This window comes from Drosophila navojoa, chromosome X, assembly GCF_054131105.1.
Source record: "Drosophila navojoa isolate 15081-1374.11 chromosome X, UAZ_NAV_1.0, whole genome shotgun sequence".
Classification (NCBI taxonomy): domain Eukaryota; kingdom Metazoa; phylum Arthropoda; class Insecta; order Diptera; family Drosophilidae; genus Drosophila; species Drosophila navojoa.
The window spans coordinates 29,027,563-29,054,629 of record NC_142895.1 but is presented as its reverse complement, the minus strand read 5'-3'; the positions used below and the strand labels follow the sequence as shown (position 1 = coordinate 29,054,629).

The following is a 27,067-nucleotide window of genomic DNA, read 5'->3' as shown; positions in this document are numbered from 1 at the left end:
AATTTAATTTCTAGACGTACGATCGTAATGAAACTTTCAGAACGTAATCATGATGTATAAATGTATATGTATACCGAAGCACAAGTCTCTAGTATTTGATATACGACTTTTACAAAGATGAGGGTGAGGGGGTGGATTTAGGGGTGGGGGGCAAATTTTAACAAAAACCGAAATTGTATAAAATACATCTTTATATACATTTTAAATTTGGAGACTCTAGCTTGAAAGATGTAGGAGATATAATTTTTAAGTGATCTCCGATAAGGTTTTTCATCGATAAAAAAGTATCGAAATGAGTTATCGTTTTTTAGTGATAAACTCGATATGCGCGTGATATTTAAAAAAAAAGTTGAAGTCTCTAGCTCTTATATCTTCTGAGATCGACGCGTTCATACATACGGACGGACGGACGGACGGACAGACAGACGGACAGGGCCAAATCGACTCAGCTTGTCGCCCTGATCAAGAATATATATACTTTGTGGGGTCTGCCACGCCTCCTTCTGCCTGTTACATACTTTTAACAAAACCATTATACCCTGATTTCCCATTTTCAATGGGTTCAGGGTATAAAAACCTAGACAAACGAAACGAAAAGCGAGTAACGTCAAAAAAATTGTACGGTACTTTTATTGCGCTTTGAGTGCCGTCGCTGAGCAAAAATCAGAATAGAATTGGCTAAAATTGAAAATAAATGCTAGAATAGCAAGCAAGATTATAAAAACTAACTGATTTTTATATAATATATATTATATATTAAAATCATTTAATGGCTAAGTTTATAAAATTTAGTTTATATGAATAAATTCTTGCTATTATTATTTCTAAATAAAAATGTATTAGTATATTCAATTGTAATATTTAAAATTTAGCTTGAAATAGACTAAGCTGACAAAACTAGCTGATAGCTAAAAGGAAAACAAAACTTGAATGATGATTTATCGTTTCTTTCGTTCGTTGCTTCTATATTGTACATACCGATCTTTTTGGTATGCTTTAAATGCACTCGTGCAGAAGTTACCAGTTGCGGCTGGTGATGAAGAGGAGAAAAGGTGGTGTGTTTCCTTCGGGATTGGTGTATCCTCCGTCAATTTAGTAATTATGGTTTTGTTTAATCAAACAAGCGTTGTTGAATTATAGAGATTCTTGATTTATTCGCAAAATAATCTGTTCTCTGTCATTTACAAATCTAGACTGAATTTACTGTACAAAGATGGATCGTCGGCAGAATGCCGACGCATCGAAATTTGATGTTGCAACACATTGTAGCCACAATGTAGAGTTGTTGACATCTATTGGGAACGGAACTGGTGGCCGACATCGCCCACACGATAGCCAAGTGCCGGCTCAGCGAAAAGGCGGGGCGGCTTCTGGGGTGACATCTCGAGGGGAGTAGAGATGGTAACTCCTCCCCCCGTTTCGTTTGGGATGAATACAGTATTCTTCGGTTTACAGGTCCAACAGGCAACTGTGATAATTATAAGTGTAGTCAGTAGGATGTATATAATTGTTAAATTGTTGAAATTTGCATCTCTGATGTTGACTATTTGTTCCTGTGTTGTTAGAGCACGGAAGTGTAATTTTTGAAGACTTATTTCTTCTATTGTGTTGTTGATTTTAATGTTTTGTAGAATCGGTGTTGATATTGCGAAGTCTTCTTTGTAGAAGGTTTCTGTGTTGTCATATATTAAGCCATTGATGTTGAACGAGCAATTCGTGAATGTGATCATGGCTGATCCCGTGATACTTCGTGACTTATCGCATGATGGGGTTATGATGGTGTTTCTCGTGTTGAGTATTAGTATATGATTGGGTTCTACTTCTTGGATGACCTCCGTGTTGCCTATATCCCTGACGTTGCATGTAGAGGTTTGATTGTGTAGTATGCCTTCTAAGCATTGTTGGTCCGGTAAGTTGCTTGTCATTGGAGGATCCTCGCAGATGAATAATTTGTGTATTTTTGTGCATTTGTCGTTAAAATATTTTGGTTTGCCGGCTTGGTTTAGGATAGCGAAATTTGGTACAATTAATAACATAGAATTATTTACGGCTATTTGAATAATATGTAATAGTGTGTAATTATGTTTTTCCAACATTGGTATCTTAATCTTAAAGTTTACAATTGTGTTCTTAATTTCAGTTTCTAGATTTAACAATATATATATATGTTCATCTGTATTGATTTCTATTTGTTGTTCATTCATAATATTATAAATTATCTCCATCTCTTTTTCGTTCAAAATAAATTTAGGTATTATGTTTAACTTTGTTAAAAGAACGCTCTCTACAATATTATTAATATGATTATACAAAATATCTATGTTTACATTAATTCTTTCTGTAAATTGGAGTATATGGATTTCATTATTTTCATCATTTATTGTTTTGAATATGTTATTTCTATAGTTTCTTATGAAATTATTAATTATGTCTTGTTCTTTATTGATATGATCGGATATATTCTTAAATCTAGTTTCTATTTCTTTGTTGACAATAATTTGTTTGTTAATGTTATTTACAATGTTATTTTCGTTCTTTGACAATTCATTAAATTTTGTATTTATTCGTTTTTCATCGTCAGCATCCATGTTGCCTGTGACTACTTTTATAACACTGCCAAGACCATTTATTAGACCTCTCTTGCTTCTATTTTTTGGTATTAGAGAAAAGATTTTTGCTTTTACTTGGTTTAATTTGGTTCTAATAGAATTAACAATTTCGTTTGAAAGGTGTGATTCGGTGAGTTCATCTAGAGATGTTTCGAATTTCTTATTGTTATTTAATGAGTCTTGCAGATTGATTTGATGGATTAAGTATTTATGAGTTGTAATGAGTTTCGCATTTCCTAAGTTTATTAGGGTGATTTTATTATCTTCCGAAAATTGTAGCACGTTAAATTCTTGTGCGCAAATGTAATGTAATCTGTAATGTAATTTGAATCGTTATATTCTTTTTATATTTTTCTTAACTTTAGACTTATGTACTTTTTGATTTTTTAATGTTAGACGGGTTATGCCCTGATCTGCTAATATCTTATGTTTAGAAAATCTAGCGGTTAATTTGTTTCGTCTATTTTCTTTTCTGTAAATTCTATCTCCTGAGGTTACGGTCGGAGGTTCTTGTCTATCTTGATTTGCTTTTTGTATTCTAAGTTGCATTTTGCCTTTCATTTCTTCTGCTAACTTGGGATAAAGGTCTGCTTGAAAAGTGTTAAGTTTTTGTAGATAGTCATGTTGGTTGTCAAAAGCTATGTCTCTGTTAAATAAATGAGTTCTACCTTGAAACACTTCGTAAGGTGTATATTTAGTCACAGAATGAATAGCGTTATTATATGTGATGAAGGTTTCCGTTAGGATCTCATCATGGTCACATTGTTGTTGTTGTTCTTTCTTTATATTTGTGATTATACGATATATCTCAGTTAGTGTTGAGTGTAATCTTTCTACTGGGGCATTACTTGAGGACTGTTGAAATGAAGTAATGTGTAGTTCGATAGAATATTGAGTACAGAAATCTTTAAAAATTTTCCCTGAAAACTCTGGTCCTTGATCGCAAATTATTTTTTGTGGAATTCCATAGAGTACTATGAAATTTTTAATAGATTTGACGATGTTAAGGCTGTCTCTAGCTGGGATAGTGTAGCCTGAGGCGAATTTCGAAAATTTATCAATAATTGTTAGAATTTTCTTTGCATTTATGGTATATAGATCGATATGGAAAATTTGCATGGGTGCAGAAGGTATTTCGGTTTCTTGATATTTAAGTTTCTGTGGTTGACGGTCATATTTTAGAGTTTGGCAGATATCACAATTATTAATTATTCTCGTAGTTACTGTTCTAAGTTGTGGTGAGTAAAATTTTCTTTTTAGATGAGCTACTGTTTCGTCAATGCCTCTGTGATTACTATTTTTATGATATTCTTTGATTTCTGTTTCTAGTCTATTAACTTCTGTTATGTCCTCTAACATGTTTGTTCATCTTATTACTTTATATAGTTTAGTGGGTAGGAAGTATTCCACTAAAGTCTCTTCAATTACTTTAAAAATATCGTATGTTGCTAGTATAGCGTATGTTTTGTGTGGCTTGAGAATTTTCGCAAGCACCTGTGCTACTTTCTCTTTTATGAAATTATCTTCTGAACCCTTTTTATATTTTACCTCGTAGTCATATTCTAATAGTTGTAATTTCCATCTAACTAGTTTTGAATTTGGTTATTTGAAATTCATCAGCCATGTTAATGGTCTGTGATCTGTAACTATCTTGAATTTTTGGCCATATAAATATGGTCGAAAGTGTTTTGTCGCCCATATAATTGCTAGCATTTCTTTTTCTACTGTGGAATAGTTTAGTTCGGTATCTGTTAGGGTTCTAATAGCGAAAGAAACTGGTTTTTCTGTATTGTTGTAGTTTTGTGACGTTGCTAGCGTCAGTAGTGAGGGTAAATAGTTTGTTAAAGTCTGGGTATTGTAATATTGGGTCATTGCAAAGTAATGTTTTGCATATTTCGAAAGCCTTGATAAACTCGTTAGTGAGTTTTACCGCAGTTTTTCCTTTTAGTTGCTGGGTTAATGGTTTCGTAATGTTAGCAAAATCTCTAATAAATTTACGATAATAGCCCAGCAAACCTAGAAAAGATTTCATTTGTTTCCTAGACTTTGGGATTGGGAAAGCTTTTATCGCTTCTATCTTTTTTGGATTAGGTTTAATTCCATTTTCTGTTATTATGTCACATAAGGTATTCTAGGTATTCTAGGTATTCTATTTCTTTTCTTAGAAAATCGGACTTGTTAGGTTGGAGTTTTAAAATTGCGTTATTTAATCTGGTGAAGACTGCATGTAAATCTAGCATGTGCTCTTGGAGAGAGGATGAAAATATAATTATATCGTCAAGATATATTAGGCAACATTTGCCATTCAAGTCTGTTAGGATATTATCCACAACTCTTTGAAAGGTGGCGGGGGCATTGGTTAAACCGAAAGGCATTCTGAGAAATTCGTAGTGTCCGTCCATTGTAGAAAAGGCTGTCTTGTCCATGTCTTTCGGATGCATCTCAATTTGATGATATCCGCTGGCCAGATCTAGGGCTGTGAAATATTTTGCCTTGCCTATCCTATCTAGGATGTCATTAATATTGGGCATTGGGTATTTATCCTTGATTGTTTTTTCGTTAAGTTTTCTATAATCGATAACCAATCTCCATTTTTCGAGATTAGACTTATCTTTATTTTTGGCTACGAGAAAGGTCGGAGAACTCCAAGGTGAGTAGCTATGTTTGATTATGTTTTGCTCCAGAAGTTGTTGGATTTGGGCATTTAATTCTTTCTTTTCTTTCGGACTATAGCGGAACGGTTTTGAGTGAATCGGAATTTGGTCAGTTGTTCTAATTTTGTGTTTGACTATGCTCGTAAAAGTTAGGGGTTTACCCTCAGTGTGGAAAGGTTTAGAAATTGAAGACAAAGTTTTTTAAGTTCTTTAAACTCTTCAGCGTTTAAATGGTCTGTCTGTATATTAGGTTGAAGATCTTTAGTCTTTGTCTGACAGATACTAGGGAAATCCGAACAGTAGCTAGGACGGAGGACGTTACACCCATGACTTCAACTTCTAGTTCACCCCCACCGAACCAAATGATGGCTAATCAAGCCGATATCTTAAACACTCTTAAAATCCCAGATGCTATCCGTTTTCTACCATCTTATGATGGAAATCCCAAAACGCTTAGCGAATTCATTACAAACGTAGAAGAAATTCTTCTATCAATTAGAGGTACCGACCAAACACTTTATGGGCAAATACTCCTTAGGGCCATTAGAAACAAGATAGAAGGGAAGGCCAATGAAGCAGTCATTGAAGAAGGAGCTAGTCTCAACTGGGATGAAAATAAAGAAGCACTCTTGCTGCATTGCGCAGGCAAAAGAGATGAACCCACCCTTATGTACGAACTACATAATCTACTACAGAATCCACTCCCAATCCAGATACTTTACGACAACGTTTGCGAGATTAGACTCGCATTATTTAGACTTACCGACACGAAAGAAATAGACCCGAGTCTGATTAAAACTATCAGGCATCAAGGGCCCTCTAGGGACAGCAGTTAGGGCAATGAAGCCCACAAACCTCCGAGAAGCTCTAGAATGGGCTCTCAAGGAACGTGAAATTTATTTCACCCAAAACGCACAAAAGAGACAAAACCAGAACCGTAGAATAGAAGATGCAAAACCCAGTACTTCTAGACAAGGAAATTACCAGGGTTACAGACAATCAGACAAACGAACTTACCAACAAGGTAACGACGGAAACGAACATAAGAAAAGAAACAGTAACTACCGGGCTATAATGCCAAAAGAAGATTACAACAAGAGCTCTAACGGGGGTAAACACCCTTATGATTCAGAAAGAAAAGGTATTCGGCACAACGTGCAAACAGAAGCGCAATTACATAACTATAATGATCAGCCAAATTTTCAGGCAAATGCCTCCAAGAACAATCAGGATACTTAATAAATAGAAATTTAGGATCTCCCCTCCCATACATAATACTATCACTATCACCCAACCAATCCCTAAAGTTTCTTATCGACACTGGAGCAACCTCCTCTTTTATTAATCCAAAAGCAGTTACTGAACCAAATATAACACTACTACAAAAGCCTATCTACATTAAGACAGCACTAAAGACACACAAATTACATACCAAAACCAAGCTAAAACTTTTCAATGAATTTTCTGACCCTACCTCATACCCAATCTTATTGTTTGCTTTTCATGACTATTTCGATGGTCTAATTGGCATTGACATCCTTCAACGAATCGAAGCGGTTGTCAATATTCCACAAAAACTTTTTTTTTTTTTTGTATATTGTTTGGACTACGAGAGTTGAAAAGAGTATACACTAGTCGATGTTGTAGCCAGGTTCGATACGTCGCGCTGAAGTAACGACCAGCTACAGCATATACCAATCCACTCGACCCAAACGTATGTTGTTGTTTGATAGATATGTATCCGATCAAGCGCAACAAAATTGTCCGAAATCCGATTGTATTGCATTATGATTTGGTTCGTATATGTTAGTATATATGAGGTATTTGCAAGTCTGTGCAACGAGTCGTATGTCGCCCCATACTGGTTCGACCGACAAGTTTTGATCGCACAAGTCTGCGCAAACCTCACATCATGTGGTGACGCATTGCTCATATGCCCTGAGACTACAACGTCGCTCGACAAGCTAACACGAACCGAATGCTCGGATAGTTGCCATGCCTGGATTTGTGGTTTTGTTTTATTTATTTCTCTTTTTTATACCCTGAACCCATTGAAAATGGGAAATCAGGGTATAATGTTTTTGTGTAAAAGTATGTAACAGGCAGAAGGAATCATCGCAGACCCCACAAAGTATATATATTCTTGATCAGCACGATGAGCTGAGTCGATATAGCCCTGTCCGTCTGTCCGTCCGTCCGTCCGTCCGTATGAACGCCGAGATCTCAGAAGATATAAGAGCTAGAGAGCTGAAATTTTTTGTGCATACTCGTGTATACCATACGCAGTACGAGTTTGCTTTATTTTTTCGATAACTCATCCGATAACTTTTTTATCGAGAATAATTGAAAAATTGATTTTGTTTTTTGAGCCTCATTGGAATACTATTAGACATAGAGACTTCAGATTTACTGTGTATATATATATGATGAATACAAACATTTTGTAATCAACAGATTTTGGATACCACGCCCCCTTCGCACCCCATTTTGCAAAAAACGTATTTCAAGTACTAGAGACTTGTGCTTTAGAATGTACACACATTTTGACCATATGATTACGGTCTGAAAATTTCATTAGGATTGCATGTCTACAAAAAAAGTTATTCATCAAATAAATTCTCATACTATTGCCCACACTGCAGCGCAGCCCAAGCGCAGTCGCTGCTTACTGCGCAGTTAGCAGAGCGCGGGCGCGTGAGGGTGGATGCATGTGTATGTATGTGTGCGTGCATAAAAGAAGTGCAGAATGATAAGAATATCAGCTTGGAGGGTTCAGGGTATCTCCTAGTCGAGCAGTCTCGACTAGAGTCTTCTTACTTGTTATACCCTGAAACCATTGAAAATGGGAAATCAGGGTATAATGGTTTTGTTGAAATGTATGTAACAGGCAGAAGGAGGCGTGGCAGACCCCACAAAGTATATATATTCTTGATCAGGGCGACAAGCTGAGTCGATTTGGCCCTGTCCGTCTGTCCGTCCGTCCGTCCGTCTGTCCGTATGTTTGAACGCGTCGATTTCAGAAGATACAAGAGCTAGAGACTTCAACTTTCTTTTAAAATGTCCATATATATCGCGCGCATATCGAGTTTATCACTAAAAAACGATAACTCATTCCGATATTTTTTTATCGATAAAAAACCTTATCGAAAGTCAGTTAAAAAATTATATCTCCTACATCATTATAGCTAGAGTGTCCAAATTTTAAATATATATTAAGACGTATTTTATACGATTTCGGTTTTTGTTAAAATTTACCCCCCACCTCTAAATCCACCCCCTCATCCTCATCTTTGTAAAAGTCGTATATCAAATACTAGAAACCTGTGCTTCGGTATACACATACATTTAAACATCATGATTACTTTGTGAAAGTTTCATTACGATCGTACGTCTAGAAATGAGATTATTCAACAAATAAGTTTTCCAAATATTGCCAACACTGCAGCGCAACCCAAGCGCAATCGCCTGTATATATATATATGTGTGTGTGTGTGTGTGTGTGTGTGTGTGTGTATGCGTGTGTTTGTTTGTATGTGTATGTGTGTGCGTGTGTTTGTTTGTATGCGTGTGTGTGTGCGTGTATTTTAATGGATGCGTGTGTGTGTGCGTGTGTGTTTGCTAATTATTATTGAAATATCAGTTGCTTGCAGGGTTCAGGGGATCTCGTAGTCGAGCAGTCTCGACTAGAGCTTTCTTACTTGTTTTTTTTTTGTCGCTGGTATATATGAGGTATTTGCATGTCTGTGCAACGAGTCGTATGTCGCCCCATAATGGTTCAACCGACAAGTTTGGAACGCACAAGTCTGCGCCAACCTCACATCGTGCTGTTATTGTAATGTGAGGCTCGAGCGTGTCTGTGCAACGAGTCGTATGTCGTCCCATAGTTCGACCGACAAGTTTGGAGTGCACAAGTGTTTACTGTATCGAACTGCAGTTCGCTTGAATGTATGTATATGTATATATATTGTTTTTGTGATGTAGACATTTTATGTGTATATGTATGTATAGAACTTTTGCATTATTCACTCATATTACTTCTATCTTTCTTCTTCTTTTTCTTTTTTTTTTGTGATGTAGACATTTTATGTATATATGTATGTACGTATAGGACTTTTGCATTATTAACTCATATTATTTCTATCTTTATTCTTTTTTTTTATTCATCTTTTTTTAAATATTTTTATTTCTTTACGTTCCACCATCGCACTTTACATTTGGCTTTTGTTTTTTATCTTTGTCACTTAATATGTAACTTACATGGTTAAAATTGGTACGATACTTTTCATGATGATCCTTTGTTTTTGCGTGTAGGTCCTTGGATATCGGCTGCGCCAGTTACCAGTTGCGGCTGGTGATGAAGAGGAGAAAAGGTGGTGTGTTTCCTTCGGGATTGGTGTATCCTCCGTCAATTTAGTAATTATGGTTTTGTTTAATCAAACAAGCGTTGTTGAATTATAGAGATTCTTGATTTATTCGCAAATAATCTGTTCTCTGTCATTTACAAATCTAGACTGAATTTACTGTACAAAGATGGATAGCTTATATCTAACCCAAGCCAGCTTGATCGTCGGCAGAATGCCGACGCATCGAAATTTGATGTTGCAACACATTGTAGCCACAATGTAGAGTTGTTGACATCTATTGGGAACGGAACTGGTGGCCGACATCGCCCACACGATAGCCAAGTGCCGGCTCAGCGAAAAGGCGGGGCGGCTTCTGGGGTGACATCTCGAGGGGAGTAGAGATGGTAACTCAGGCCTCTAATACATATATAACTATAAATAACTCTCGTTATTTAAAACCTGAGATATTTCGAGCCTCTCATTAATTCAAAGTTAACACGAGTTATTATTTCATACATTCGATTCGTAAATAACGAGAGTTATATATGTATGTATTATTGTATTCACTAAAATAAATAGGGAAGAGGTTTCACAAAAGAATACATATATGTATGTACATACATATGTATGTGTACATACCTTATTCATGCTGAAAACCACACATTATTACATCTGTATGTAAATGTATACATATGCATATACATATATACAACCATATATGTACATACGTATGTACATACATATATATGCCGTCAGATATGTACATACATACATACATACATAAATCGACTCATTTTATATTAACTCACAACTATTCACTTACGATTTGTTTTCGCCTTCTTCGTTTAGCACAACAACACTTCAATTATAACATATTTATAAAATTATATTATTTAAATTATATTTATGTATATTAAATAATGTATATGCAAAGTTTTCTTCTCAAATTCCAGCTTCAGCGAGATATAACGGGGGCTTGCAAGTGTGTCCACATTTCAAATATTAAATTCTAATGAATAATCGAATAGTGTTGTTCGTTTTCTGAAGGCTGTTGCCAATTTGTTTTAAGCTAAATTTAGCATATTTTGAAATTAATAGCTTAAATGAGTGAAAAGCTTATGCTTGAGATCTAGTTTATTTTAAATTTAATTTGGCTTTAAAAAAATATAGTACAAAACAATTATGCTTTTTGATTATATTGTAGCTTTTAGTCATTTTTATCGAGTAATCGATAATTATTATATTGATCGTGCACTTTTTGAGTACAAATGTATGGTAATTTTCGTTGATAGCTTTCGGTCACACCTATTGCAGATTCTTAAGCGTTTTTTTACATTACAAAAGCGCGCCTTTTAGCATTCTAAGAATTGCGATTGATTTCTGGATTTTCCAGCTGTTATTGTAGTTTTGTCAAAGAACGCTCTGTTATTAGCTTATTATATTTAAGCTACCAGTTTGTCAAGCAAAGTGATGACGTGGGTGCTAGAGGCGTCGCAAGTTATGTTACTGCGGCGGAGGTTCAAAGCCCATTCCTTCACTGTTATTTTTATTTATTTTTTTTTTCATACATATTTCGTTTTTTATAAAATAGATATTTATTTTATTCTTTTTTGTAATTGTACAATTTTATAAGTTTAAATTTGTTTCTTCTTAAATAGCCCTCATATATGTATGTACGCATATATGCATGTATATGTATGTACATAAGTCTGCACGCATATACATATTCTTATGCACGCGCTCATTTGTATGTGTGTATGTATGTACACATAAATGCAAATTTATCATCCGCTACTCTGGCTCTTCTTTTCTATAATGCGTCATAACAAGAATCTTATTTTTCGATTTCATTTGAATTATATTTGTTCACAGTAGGTGGTGGCGCTGTCGGCAAAGGCGCCGTTTCAATTTGTTTTTGTTCTTTTGACAAACATGACTTGGGTGCGAGTTCAAATCACGCGGAAAACTCTTTTTTTATACCCTGAACCCATTGAAAATGGGAAATCAGGGTATAATGGTTTTGTGTAAAAGTATGTAACAGGCAGAAGGAATCATCGCAGACCCCATAAAGTATATATATTCTTGATCAGCATGACGAGCTGAGTTGATATAGCCCTGTCCGTCTGTCCGTCCGTCTGTCCGTCCGTCCGTCCGTCCGTCCGTCCGTCCGTCTGTCCGTATGAACGCCGAGATCTCAGATATAAGAGCTAGAGAGCTGAAATTTTGTGTGCATACTCGTGTATACCATACGCAGTACGAGTTTGCTTTATTTTTTCGATAACTCATCCGATAACTTTTTTATCGAGAATAATCGAAAAATTGCTTTTGTTTTTTGAGCCTCATTGGAATACTATTAGACGTGGAGACTTCAGATTTACTGTGTATATATATATATGATGAATACAAACATTTTGTAATCAACAGATTTTGGATACCACGCCCCATTCGCCCCCAATTTGTAAAAAACGTATTTCAAGTACTAGAGATTTGTGCTTTGGAATGTACACACATTTTGACCATATAATTACGCCCTAAAAGTTTCATTAAGATCGTATGTTTACAAACGAAGTTATTCACCAAGTAAATTCTCATATTATTGCCCACACTGCAGCGCAGCCCAAGCGCAGTCGCTGCTTACTGCGCAGTTAGCAGAGAGCGGGCGCGTGAGGGTGGATGCATATGTATGCATGTGTGCGTGCATAATAGAAGTACAGAATGATAAGTATATCAGCTTGGAGGGTTCAGGGTATCTCCTAGTCGAGCAGGCTCGACTAGAGTCTTCTTACTTGTTTAAATTGCAAATTTTGTTTTAGATTCTTTTATATTTTTTAAATATTTAAATTTTATTTTTAAATTTTATAAATTTATCAATGCCTATTAAGCCTATTTGTATATACATGTACATACATAGATAGCCACGCCCCTAGTGGCCGTAGACACCTCATTTTTGGCCAGTTCTTAGAAAAGCTAAAGGTAACGTAAATGCGAAATTTGAATGCTTACGCTCAAAACATGTGAAAAATTACAGGGTATTTTTCGATATGCCACGCCCCCAAAGAGGCGTGACAATTATTTTTGGGGCATCGATAGAGGAGGTTACCAGTAACTCAACTATCCAAATTTGAAACTTCTAGCTCTTAAACTGTAGGAGATATAAAGTTTTGTGGTTTGCGACGCCCCCTTTGGGCGGACATATATCCACTATAGCTTGTTGGACTTGGGAGGTCAACTTGCGTATATATATCAAATTTCAAGTCTCTAGCATCAATAGTGCCTAAAATATAGCCAAATTTGAAAATAACTATATCTTCAACGTTTAAACGTTCTAGCTTTAGAACTTTAGGAGATACAGTTTTATCTGATTTGCCACGCCCCCAATTGGCGTAGATATATCCACCATAGCTTTTTGGACTTGGGGGGTCAACGCGGATCTACATACCAAATTTAAACTTTCTAGCTCTTCAACTAACATGATTTCTGGTATATCGGAAAATGCATTTTCCGATTTGCCACGCCCCTAGTGGGCGGATCGGGAAAATTTTAACACTTTATAAATCAGAGTTATACACGAGTATGTGTTCCAGATTTCAAAGCGGCTTCGATTTTTCGTTTTGATTAAATTAATTTGAGAGAATATGCGTTCACATGACGCATTAGAAACGGGCAAAATTAACACAAGTAGATTGAGCAAATTTCGAAATATTCGAATATTTATAGTAATTATTTATATCTTTTAACTGACTCAATTCGTACCAGAATGTATCGCAATTGAGATTTTTAGTCAAAAGCATTTTAACCATGTCGTCAGTTTTCATTGTTCGATACTCAGTGGCAGTTATTTGTGGATCATTGACAAAATCGGGAAAGCGTTCATACAGCTTGACGATTTTGATTTGTATCCAAAAAACTTAACATTTTCAGAAAGTTATCTTGTAATGGCAATCTTTTTTTTAGTTGTAAGCATAACTCGATTAAAAATAACTGGCTACGTTTCAAAAAAGCCAATTTATGTTCTTTGTCCAAGCTATTTGTCGAAAGTTCAGTTGCCACTTTTATTCCGAGATATGTGTCTTTTATATGTACAAAATAAAATGTGTTTGTTGACTCTATGGCATTTAAATCTGTATTGTTTATGTATGTACATCTCCTGCATATAACAACCCAATACACTTTTGTAGAATTCGGACATAGTTTAATAGAAAAGATGTACAACAGATCGACTAGACTGGAATATGATATTGAATTTATTCACTAAAGCAAGTATATAATCCAAAAATAAAATATAAAGTTTAACAGTTGAATTTTTTAAATTGGATGAGTATACTCAGCTGATAAATTGTTATCAACTTTATATTCTTCTTGGAAGAATGCAATGAGGGCATCCCACTATTCTAGTATGCGTGCCAAACAAGAATGAAACAATAGCCAACGTATCTCGTAGTGGTTAAGTATATTCTGTGCAGGAGAATCTAAGAAAGTTTGAAACTCTTTAAATTTTCGTCGACGCTTTGAACTTTTTGAAAAGTAGTTATATAGCTCTTTAATGGTTTGCTCCAAGTTTCGAGGCATTTGCTTGCAAGCTTAACTTGAAGCAAAAGCAGATGAATGGCAAACACATTTTACAAAAAAACATGAATTGTTGACGTCTCGTATCTTCGTCATAATGCTATTCAGACTCTGAACTCAACTGATTTCTTATTCTCGCCTCAGTACCTGATTCTGTTGCTTTTCAAACGCAAGTTGGACTACACTCAGCGACAGCGCGACACCGCCATCGCCTCGCTCAAAGGGCGCCACCGATATTCATAATTCATGGAATTTCTAAATAATTTCACAATAGACCAAATCTATTGCCCAGCAGCGACATGCAAGCACACGCACAGTGGCCAAGCTACAATTGTATGTTCATGCTGCGACATACATATGTACATATGTATTTACATACTTATGTTTATAATGCGTGAATTTGACTTGCGCCTGCCAAGGGCTTTTAATTGCGCGGACGTCTTTTGATCAGCTCCGTGGAGGAACTGTTTAATAGATATGTAGTTTTAAATTAAATTATAAAATAACAAAAACAATAAGGGTGAAATTTAAAAAACAAAAAAAAAACTTTGATTACTAATATTTGACACTGTCAAGAAACTCTTTACACACTTCATATACACTTGCCAGAAAAACTATGCGTACAGGCCTAACGTGCGACTTTGATAGAGAGTAAATATGATAAATCTTAGTATCGTTATCAATATTATATTTTTTAGTGAAAAACTATTTAATAACACACATTTATCAACAATTTTTTTAAAATAATATTAAACAGTTTTTTTTTATATTTTGAATAAGAAAAAAACAACGAAAATTCACTTAGAAAAAGTATGCGTACAAACTAAAAAACAAATCCAAAAATATATTTTTTTCAATGAAAATTAATATGAGGTTGGATACCCCTTTTGCTTCTTGGTCTCTTCCAACCGTTTTGGCATCGATGCCACCAATTTCCGGGTGAAATCAGCCGGAATTTTCAGCCACTCCTCCATCAGAACCGATTTGAGCATGTCCTTTGAAGTAATTATTCGCTCTCTAATCTTGCGCTCCAAAAAATCCCATAAATGCTCTATGGGATTAAGGTCGGGTGACTGGGGAGGCGAATGAAGCTGGTGTCTAGTATTATAGAGCAACCAGAGCTTGTCATTGTGAGCTGTGTGTTTGGGGTCATTGTGCTTTGGTGTAAATTGTGTTTTAAGATATGGAGGTAATCCATATGGTTTATTGTGGACTCAATAAAAGCCAAATTGCCCACTCCACTTGCTGCCATACAGCCCCACACCATTACGCCACCTCCACCGTGCTTTACGGTTGGAGTTCGATTTTGTACGTCGAACGCAGTGCCTCTCTTTCGCCACACAAGCTTTCTCCCCTTGATACCAAATATACAGAATTTGCTCTCATCACTAAATATCACTTGGTTCCAATACTCTGGATTGACTTCCAAGTATTTTCTGGCGAAATCCATCCGTTTGATTTTATTTGCATCAGAGATAAGTGGCTTCCTTCGAGCAACACGGGCATTTACTATTACTTATTCTTATCTTATCGCTGAGTGTGTAAGACTCCGCGTTGGTCTATTAGCTATTCTTATCCTATCGCTGAGTTTGTAAGGCTCAGCGCTCGTCTCCTTCGTAATCTGACTCTGGGGTTGCAAGGGTTGGTCTTCATTTGTATATTTATGCAGTCCGTACATGTGGCCCTTATCGCTATCAAAGCGCACTACCTGCTAGTCGCTGAGTGCGTCGGAGGCATGTATACGATCATCGTATATTCATATGTTCATGCCTGAACATGCTGTTTAACGGTACTAAAAGCTTCACACAACGATTAAAACTAGTGGGTTTTTAGTTTGTACGCATACTTTTTATACCCTCAACCCATTGAAAATGGGAAATCAGGGTATAATGTTTTTGTGAAAAAGTATGTAACATGCAGGAGGAGGCGTGACAGACCCCACAAAGTATATATATTCTTAATCAGGGCGACGAGCTGAGTCGATTTGGCCCTGTCCGTCCGTCCGTCCGTATGTATGAACGCGTCGATCTCAGAAGATATAAGAGCTAGAGACTTGAAATTTTTTTCCTAGGTCCGTGTATATCACGCGCATATCAAGTTTATCACTAAAAATCGATAACTACTCCCGATATTTAATTATCGATTAAAAACCTTATCGAAAGCTAGTTATTTGATTATAGCGCCTACACCTTTGGAGCTATAGCTTCCAAATTTTATGTGTAGATTCATGTCTATTTTATATAATTTCGGTTTTTATTAAAATTTACCCCCCACCCCTGTATTCGACCCCTCACCCTCACCTTTGTAAAAAGCGTATTTCAAGTAGTAGAGACTTGTGCTTTGGAATGTACATTCATTTGAACATTATGAGTATGTTCTGAAAGTTTCATTAAGATTGGACGTCTATTATTAAATAAATTATTCAACAAATAAATTCGTTTAATATTGAACACACTGCAGCGCAGCCCAAGCGCAGTCGCTGCTTACTGCGCAGTTAGCAGAGCGCGGGCGCGTGAGGGTGGATGCATGTGTATATATGTGTGCGTGCATAAAAGAAGTGCAGAATGATAAGAATATCAGCTTGGAGGGTTCAGGGTATCTCCTAGTCGAGCAGTCTCGACTAGAGTCTTCTTACTTGTTTAGTTAACCATTGAGAGAAACCAGTTTAAGGACGGTAGCTCCGGGAAACTATCTACATCTGGGCATCGAGAAATATGTACAAAGAAATCTTGTCGCATGGTCTTTGTTCAAGACAGTGAAGTTTGCATGATTGGAACATTTTTAGGAAATGAAAAACCTGCTAATCCAATCCTGCTAATGTCTTCAATGATTTTGCTCAGGAGTTACAACGTATAGATTTAGACGGTATAAGGGTAGGAACAACTAAAGTAAAAGTTAAATGCAAGTTATTTATATGCAATGCCCCCGTTAAAGCTTTTTTAAGTGGCTTAGAAGGTCATTCATCCTTCAATGAATGTATGAAATGCACGCAAAAAGGCACTCGAATAGCAAATTTCACAGCATATTCTACAAGCAGAGTCGTTAAAATATCTGATAGTGACTACACATCAAGGACATATGTTGATCATCGCTAAAACAATTTCCTTTCGAATAAAATGGTTTTAGAGAAACTAGTAATCGGTATGATTACACAGTTTCCTTTAGATGCAACGCATCTAATAGACTTAGGAATGTCAAAAAAACAATTTAAAGTTCATTTACAATAATTCAGTCAAAAATTGCAAATTTTCCAGTGAGCCATTCGAGTCGGTACAATGACCGCCCTAAGACCCACGCCAACCGTCTCGCAAGAAAACTGCCAAGCTCGAGACCCATTTGCAGGTTAAAAAGACGACATTTCGCAAACCTACGCTCTACTTAAATTAGTAGATAAGTTAATCCTGTGATGCTAAGTATGCTTCAAGGGAGATAGTAGAGTAAAAAGTATTCAAATGAGACTGAAAAAAACAAATACCATAGGATAAAAACTTTTGCGGTTTGCCACGCCCTCTGTGGGCGGACAGTCCGAGTATATATACAAAATTTAAGGTCTCTAGCTAAAGTGTCCAAAATATAGTAGAATTTTAAAAATCATTATATCTTAAGGTGCGATTTGCCACGCCCCTAAGAGGCGTAGACATATAATAATCAATCTTTGTAGAATCAAAACATTAACTCACGAGCAAAACTTTAACGTTCTTGCTATAAAACTCTAGGAGATACCGTTTAATCATATTTGCCACGCCCCTAATGGGCATAGATATATCCGCCATAGCTCATACGGATGATCGACGCGGATCTACATTCCGATTTTTAGCGGATTGGTAAAATTGTAACATTTCATAAATCGGAGATACACACGAGTATCTGTTCCAATTTTAAGTCTCTACCTTTAATAGCGCATAAATAAACTGCGTTCATACGGACAGACGTGAAGAAGTGAGACATACATCAGGTGTCTTCAACTAGGTTTAGTGGATGGAAATGTCACCTTTTCTAACTCGATTAAACTGCCTCTGTATATCCCGGTATACGCAATAATAACCGGTGGTGTGAGCGTGGACACGCCCGTATGCTTCGGCATTCACGACGGGGGTAGTGAGTAGCCTCTACTCCCCAACCAATGCGTGTTAAGTTTTGCATGATGCCACAGGAACTGGACTCCATTGATTTATCAATGGTATATTGATTGGTGCCAATAGGGTCAACGAAATCATGGATAATGTTAGTTTCTGAGGCATATTGTGCAAATTGATTAAACTTCTTGGTAGGTAATGTTTCATTTTTTTCTAAAATATTTTTGTATACAATATATATATATATATATATACACAAGCAAAAGAACATACCTTCATCGGTCGATGTATTAAAAAAATGAAATTCGACTCTTTTAATGATGACAAAATTATTCAAGCTGAAGGAATTTCCGAATACGCAGTCCAATGTTTGCGTTGACTTCGATTGGGATTGGATGGATGCATGCATTGTATGATGCCACCTTAAAGCCACAGAAGAGAAATTTAGTTTTTAGTGCATTCTTTATTTTATGGATGGAACTGCAATTAAAGTGAGACAATAGTCAAAACTTCATTAACATAAGATTATCAGCACAAATAAAATAAATAAAGTTAAGAGAAATAAATTGACAGAAAACAAAGCATTGATATGCAATATACAAAATGTAATATAAAATACATGGAAAATGGTTGGCAAAAGAAAATTTAATGAAAATTGCATTTCGTATATTTGGTTTGAAACAAGTAAGCTATAGTACGGTTTAATGCATAGTCTTGTTTCATTTATGTTGGTTACTCACAGTTTTAAGCGATTTGACTTTGAATTGCTTGCTCTGCAGCTATACTTCTCGCACTTTTTGCTTAAATGATTCTTTCGGAATTTTCTTGTGTAATTTAACTTTTTTGTTTGACAACCGAACTTGACAATGTCAGAAATGGAAAACGGATAAATTGACAGACATGTGAATTTTAAAGGAGATTTTTCGATAAATGCCAATGTGAGGTAAAAAAGTATCGAACCTTTGACAGTAGAATTAAATTTCAGCCGTCAACAATTACAAAATTTGAGAAAGTGTAATTTAAAACAAAAATTTAATTTTCTAAAGAGGCTACAATTTCCACTTCTTAGTGTTTTCACATTTATCAGATTGGAGGGTATCTCCTAGTCTAGCAATCTCGACTGGAGTCTTCTTACTTACATATTTAATGAAGTCACCTAAGCTAAAAGAAAAATCGGTAGCTCAGAAGAAAATGATGGACAAGCATTTGTACCTAAATATTTTAAAAGAGAACCGAAATACTGCAACTACCAAGCTCGTTCACATATCAACATGACAACGACCCCAAGCATTCTGCCCATATAGTCAAAATGGGCAAAAACAAAACAAGCCGACTTAAAACAAGCTCTTATTGAAAAATGGCAGAAAATTAGCGAAACCACTTTTACTTTTGCGTATAATGTAAAAGTAACGGAACTGCTTTTGCGCTTCCCAGTCGAAGTTATTTAAAAAACGTCTTGATTACCAATTTGTTTAAGAAAACAATTTGTTTTCGAACACTGCCATTACTTGTGATTTGTGGAACGGGCCATTTCGTACATGAATATGGCATCAAATCCGCATCGCTAGCAACCAAAAAACTTATACTACAAATCACTCGGCGCAAAATATTGCAGATACTTTAGATACGACGTGTTTATATTATGTCGGCACAAAAATCAAGAGTTGCTGCTGTTTAGCAATTTTGATCAAATTCTATACCTAAAATTTTTTAATTTATTAAATAAATTACAGCGGCTATTAATCAAAATAAAACTTTATATTAATTTTACCATATTTATTTTTTTTTATAATTTTTAAATTAATGTTTGTAGTAATTAATTATAAAAAAAAAAAAATTTTAATAAAATAAAAATATAATACCTGTTGGGCTCAGCAATCATCGCTTCATTGTAATTAATATTTTTAACTTTTATTAATTACTAAATTTATACATAGTTATATAATTCAATAAAAAAAATTTTTTCTATTTTAAAATTTTAAAATGAATTAATTTATTATCTAGATTTATTATATTGCTAATAATTCAATCGTTTTCTCGCGATATCACATTTGGTTTGCTTGCTGCAATATTGCGACTGAAAGCAAACAGCACATGCAAACAAACAAACAACTGACGCAACCAATTAAGTTTTAAGTTGGTTTTAAGATCTGATATAGGACTTGCTATCAAGTTTCACCAATAATGGAAGGAAGAAATAATATAAAATCCACCATCCAGGAGGATGAACGAGCCACTACCGGGAAAAATAACTCCCAACGAAACTTCAAAAGACCAAGGAAAGGATCGAAATCCCATGCTAAGAATAGTAATAGCAGAATGGAGGCACATCGACGGGTTACAGGAAAAGAAACAAATGAACGATACGACCAGAAGATTAAAGATGAATTTTACGCTGGAGCCACGCCGGAAGAAGTCGACATGCGGCTGAAGGAAATTGCCAACGTAAAGGCAATGATGCTATCCATTGCAAGCCGTGGCGTTGAGTAAACTTGAGCTACTCTCTGTTTACATCTCTAGCTTACAACCAGAGCAGCGTACCCCAAACCTTTACGCTCTTTACAGAGTCTGTCTGGCTGTGTTTGAGTATCGCATTATTTTAGTACGTGAGAATTATCCTGTTCCGCCAAGATTCAGTGAAAAGGGGCCACCCTTGTTCGTAGTGCCGAGTTCGACAAAATTTGTCGTAAGGTTCTCGATAGTGTTGGAATTGTTAAAGTTGGCGCGGTTAACTATATTCCAACAATCAGTGGTCCCTTGCTTGACAAGAACAATATATTTGTTCTAATGGTTGAAAATGTACACTACAGTAATTTACGTTGTAGAGTCAATATCAAATCCTGACACCCCTATGGAATATAGGAGGAAGTTCTAAACAAATTGTGCGATCCCTGGTGCAATATGGGATAAGAATACCCTTTTGCAGAATGCTAATGCTAAAATTCTGTATTCAGACGATAAGCAAAAAAGTTGCCGCAAACAATTATTGCAAATTTTTTGATTGCAGCAAAATGTTTGCACTCATGTTCAAACGTGCAAATTTGATCAACTTGCTGCAAATTGTTTGCATCGTGTGTACCTAGCTTAAAAGATATATTAACATCTTGGCATATCTTTGAAAAAACTATTTGCAGTGTAACTGACGATGCCAGTTCAATGCTAAAAGCTTGAGAAATTTTAAAAATCAAAAATCTGCCTGAACCCATTGAAAATGGGAAATCAGGGTATAAAGGTTTTGTTAAAATGTATTGTAAGGTGGCATTTTTTCTTGCCCACCTTACATGTTTGTATATTTTGAAATCATTGTTTATATTTTTGCTGTAGGATGTAAGTTGAGATTCGCTGATTATTATTAGGCAGTAAGTAGAATAAGCGTTAGTTTGTAAGGTAGCACTAAGTAGTTAATAATTAGATGTAAGTTTTGTAGCATTTAGATTAAGGATATAAGCGAAGATTCAAATAATTAAGCGCGCGCGCGATCAGCAATGCAACCCTGCGGCTCGTCGTGGTGAGCTGCATTCCTAGTCGCGTGGTGAAAGCTGCAAGGCGGAATAAAGGGATCGAAAGCTGCGCGCCAGTTTAGAGTCTGGAGCTCTCGATGTGAGCAGACGCGTTCAAAAGAGGAAAATAAAATTGATTAGCAAATATAAAGGTTATTAAGCAACAAGGTTAATAAAGTAAGGTAATGCGTATTTATTCGTAGTTAGTTTACTAGTTTACTAATCATAACCACAATTACACTAATAGGTAATTGGAACGAGGTCACGACCCGTTCGCCGGAAGGTCAAAACTCTGGCAGTAAAATCGCGTGGTCTTGAGTGATCGCCGGCGGCAACGCTGGGCGTTCCTCGATCCGCGGTCTACCGATCGTAGTGGCCCCACTAACGCCCCACAGCACGCCTTCGCAGCCCCGACCCCAACAATCTAGAGTGCGCTTGATCGCGCCACTCGAGCAGTAATGCAGAATCGAAGAGCAGTAGAAGGAACTTAAATTGCACTTGGCGTTAGCTGTAACCGTCGAAAGCTGCCACGAGACAACAATTTTGCAAGAACTGTTTTCTGATGATAATATTTGTTGTGGAATAATCTCGAAAAACTCATCATCAACATCAAGTAAGCATTTGACCTAACGGTAAACACAGTCGTCGGCTGATCGCACATTTGTCTCTAGAATAAGAAACCGAATGTTCTGGATTATGTACATGCATACATTCCATATGAAATAGACGTAAACATAGAAGCATAAGGAGACATCCAGAACATTCGATACGTAATAGAAGTAAGTATATAAGCATGCTGTAAATCGAGCCAGAGTCCATTCTGTAAGTTCATTGTGTGAGATCAATGTCAGTGTGTCGGCTCGGTCAGTTAAGTTCAAATCGTCGCGGTACGTGAAGTAGTGTACTTGTTACTGAATACTTTTGTTGTGTTAAATAAATTTATTGCGTTGCACCTACATATACTGTGTTTCATTTAAGATAACCCACCCTCAACAGTATTTAACTACCAGTTTGATTTTAAAAATACCAAATTTTCCGCCAGCAGCTAGTTTACAATATTTCCTGCATTCGGCAGTTCAAAAAGACAAGATCTGACCAGTGATGTCATTTCCGCTTTTTTGCCGTCAGATTTGGCTTTTTTAAAAGTGCGATAGCGGGAAAAATTTGAAAACAGCGGGCAGCGGGAATTCCAGCTTTTTTGGCAAATTCAAACCGCTTTTTTTCAAAGTAAATTTTTTCTAAATTTTTACAGCTGTTTTAACGATTTATATGTTAATAATAAATATATTGTACGTAAAGTATCGATATTTACTTTAATCGACTAACCTCCTCTTAAAAATGCATACCGATATTGGCGCGTTATCTTTTCTAACATTGTGAAATTCGTTTGCGTAGTAAATCATGCCGAAGGAAGTTTATAGGCAAAAAGTGCGAGATGTGTGGCTGCGGGCCACAGAATTCAAGGATTGGCTAAGGAAGGACTCCACAGACGCAACACGGGCATATTGCAGTTATTGCAAATGCACAATAACTGCCAAATTAAGTGACTTGCAAGCGCATGCGGATACAAAAAAGCACGCAGGCTCAATGCAGGGCTATGTGCAAAACAACAAATTATCTTTTGTTCAATTGCCCACAAAGACAATTGAGCAGGAGGCAGCGCTTTGTCTATTTGTTGCCCAGCATAGCGCAATCGCCCCTGTGAACCATTTAAGCGATCTTTGCCAAAAAAAGTTCGATGACAGCAGTACCCGCGTCGAAAATTAAACTGCACCGCACAAAATGTACATACATAATTAAAAACTCATTGGCTCCCCATTTTAATCAAGACCTACATAATGACATTAGCGGTTCCAAATTTAGTTTACTTTTGGATGAATCCACAGATGTTAGTGTAACAAAATTATACCTATAGTTTGCTATTCATATACATATGTAATTAAAGTCAGCTTTTTTGTCAACCTTTTTCCCTTGAATCCAGCTTTTTTCAGCTTTTTTTTTTCCTTGATCCAGCTTTTTTTGCTTAGAAAAAAATGACATCACTGGATCTGACCAGTAAAAGGCCAAGTTAGCAACCCTAAATAATTTATAATACTTATTATTTTAAATTTAAACCCTACTTCTTAATTTATCCTACAGCTTGCTACATATTTCAAATTGGTAGCATATTTATCGTACGAAATCCGGCACCAGCGAACTCCCAGTCGTTCAGTCTCGAAAGTGCACACTTACCAGTTTTTTACAGAAAAAAAAAACAAGAAGTTTAATGCCAAAAACTTTCGATAAACTGTACAACTGGGAGAACCCAGTGACGGTTGATTAAACCCTGCTGCAGCTCTGTTGTGCGCATTTGTACCACTCTCGCCATGCTTGAACCATTTGAGAATTGTATAGTCGCTGCTTTTGTAAAAAGCATCAGTGTTGCCGAATCAGCTATTTTGTTGTTGCCGAATCAGCAATTTTTTAGCTAGATCTGGCTACTTTTTAAGGTCGATTGCTACAAAAATTTTCAAACGAATTATAAAAGCGACAATGCTGAAAATGACGAGTTGACGGTCAAAGATGAAATATCATTAGAATTAAATTTATAAAGTTGACTTTCTATGAAAAAACAGCACTGTTTCCTTATCTGCTACGTTTTCAGCTATTTTAGAAGAAAGTTGGCTACTTTTAGCTACTTTCAGCCCTCGGTTTTGTTACCTTTGCTGAAAAAGTTTCGGCAACACTCTAAGAGCACAAAAACGAGTGAAGTAGCACTTACCTTTTGAGTGGTTGCTAATGCTATGCTTTTCAGCCTCATCGGAGTACTATTAGACGTGGAGACTTCAGATTTACTGTGTTTATACATATGATGAATACAAACATTTTGTAATCAACAGATTTTGGATACCACGCCCCCTTCGCCCCCAATTGGTAAAAAACGTATTTCAAGTACTAGAAATGGAATGTACACACATTTTGACCATATAATTACGCCCTGAAAAGATTATTAAGATCGTATGTTTACAAAAGAAGTTATTCACCAAGTAAATTCTCATACTATTGCCCACACTGGAGCGCAGCCCAATCGCAGTCGCTGCTTACTGCGCAGTTAGCAGAGCGCGGGCGCGTGAGGGTGGATGCATGTGTATATATGTGTGCGTGCATAAAAGAAGTGCAGAATGATAAGAATATCAGCTTGGAGGGTTCAGGGTATCTCCTAGTCGAGCAGTCTCGACTAGAGTCTTCTTACTTGTTTAGTTAACCATTGAGAGAAACCAGTTTAAGGACGGTAGCTCCGGGAAACTATCTACATCTGGGCATCGAGAAATATGTACAAAGAAATCTTGTCGCATGGTCTTTGTTCAAGACAGTGAAGTTTGCATGATTGGAACATTTTTAGGAAATGAAAAACCTGCTAATCCAATCCTGCTAATGTCTTCAATGATTTTGCTCAGGAGTTACAACGTATAGATTTAGACGGTATAAGGGTAGGAACAACTAAAGTAAAAGTTAAATGCAAGTTATTTATATGCAATGCCCCCGTTAAAGCTTTTTTAAGTGGCTTAGAAGGTCATTCATCCTTCAATGAATGTATGAAATGCACGCAAAAAGGCACTCGAATAGGAAATTTCACAGCATATTCTACAAGCAGAGTCGTTAAAATATCTGATAGTGACTACACGTCAAGGACATATGTTGATCATCGCTAAAACAATTTCCTTTCGAATAAAATGGTTTTAGAGAAACTAGTAATCGGCATGATTACACAGTTTCCTTTAGATGCAACGCATCTAATAGACTTAGGAATGTCAAAAAACAATTTAAAGTTCATTTACAATAATTCAGTCAAAAATTGCAAATTTTCCAGTGAGCCATTCGAGTCGGTACAATGACCGCCCTAAGACCCACGCCAACCGTCTCGCAAGAAAACTGCCAAGCTCGAGACCCATTTGCAGGTTAAAAAGACGACATTTCGCAAACGTACGCTCTACTTAAATTAGTAGATAAGTTAATCCTGTGATGCTAAGTATGCTTCAAGGGAGATAGTAGAGTAAAAAGTATTCAAATGAGACTGAAAAAAACAAATACCATAGGATAAAAACTTTTGCGGTTTGCCACGCCCTCTGTGGGCGGACAGTCCGAGTATATATACAAAATTTAAGGTCTCTAGCTAAAGTGTCCAAAATATAGTAGAATTTTAAAAATCATTATATCTTAAGGTGCGATTTGCCACGCCCCTAAGAGGCGTAGACATATAATAATCAATCTTTGTAGAATCAAAACATTAACTCACGAGCAAAACTTTAACGTTCTTGCTATAAAACTCTAGGAGATACCGTTTAATCATATTTGCCACGCCCCTAATGGGCATAGATATATCCGCCATAGCTCATACGGATGATCGACGCGGATCTACATTCCGATTTTTAGCGGATTGGTAAAATTGTAACATTTCATAAATCGGAGATACACACGAGTAGGGACACGAAAAAAGTATCGATATTTTCGGTATCGGATACATTGGGGCGATGATACCGATACTTTTTACTCGATGTTTTGGTTTCGATATTTTTACTTATCGAGTATCTCTAGAGCCATATCGAGTAAAGAAAAATACGCGGGATCAAGTCAAGCTCGCCAGCCAATTTGCGCAAAATTTGAGACTGAGTGTGAGTTGAATCATTAAAAAAGGTTAAAACAGTGAATTATTATCGAAGTCAATTGGATTTATAGTTAAAGTAAGTAATAAAGCAATTACTCTATGCAGTTTATTGAAATATATTTCTTTAAAAGAATGCCACCAAGCCACAGCAGTGTTTGGCAGTATTTCACCAGAATACGCAACGACGAGGTGAAGTGCAAAATTTGCTTCAAAACTCTTAAATCATCAGGAAACACCTCAAACATGCATAATTTCTAATTCTCTCTCCAGTGAGAATGAGAGTGATACTTCCATAGATTCAGCAAACAATCTTTGGAGTGATTATAAGAAGTGGACGCATGCAGGGAAGCAGACCAAAAAAACAAGATCTACAATAAACGATGACGAAGTAGGTCGCTACCTATCTACCAATGTTTTACCACTTTCCATCGACCCTTTAAAACAATGGGCTGATATGAAAGTAGTTTATCCCAAACTATACAACTTAGCTCAAAAATATTTGGGAATTTCCGCGACGTCCGTGCCCTCTGAGCGCCTTTTCTCCAAAGCTGGAAGTACCATAACCAAAACTCGCAGCCGATTGTCACCCAAAAGGCTTGACAAACTTCTTTTTTTAGGCGATTGTGCAGAGGAGGAATGGAATATATAACTTAATATAACTTTATTGTACTATG

At 36.2% G+C, this 27,067-nt stretch overlaps 1 long non-coding RNA gene and 1 pseudogene across 1 annotated transcript in view; one reads left to right on the top strand and one right to left on the bottom strand.

Moving 5' to 3' along the window:
• The window catches only part of LOC149090788 (uncharacterized), a 178,474-nt gene extending 155,034 nt beyond the window's left edge, over nucleotides 1-23,440 (top strand). Inside the window, exon 3 of the long non-coding RNA XR_016197544.1 lies at nucleotides 23,144-23,440. This is a non-coding gene — a long non-coding RNA (uncharacterized LOC149090788). The remainder of the gene's footprint in view (nucleotides 1-23,143) is intronic.
• Nucleotides 13,124-14,271, bottom strand: LOC149090789 (uncharacterized; annotated as a pseudogene).
• Nucleotides 23,441-27,067: the final 3,627 nt, after the last annotated feature.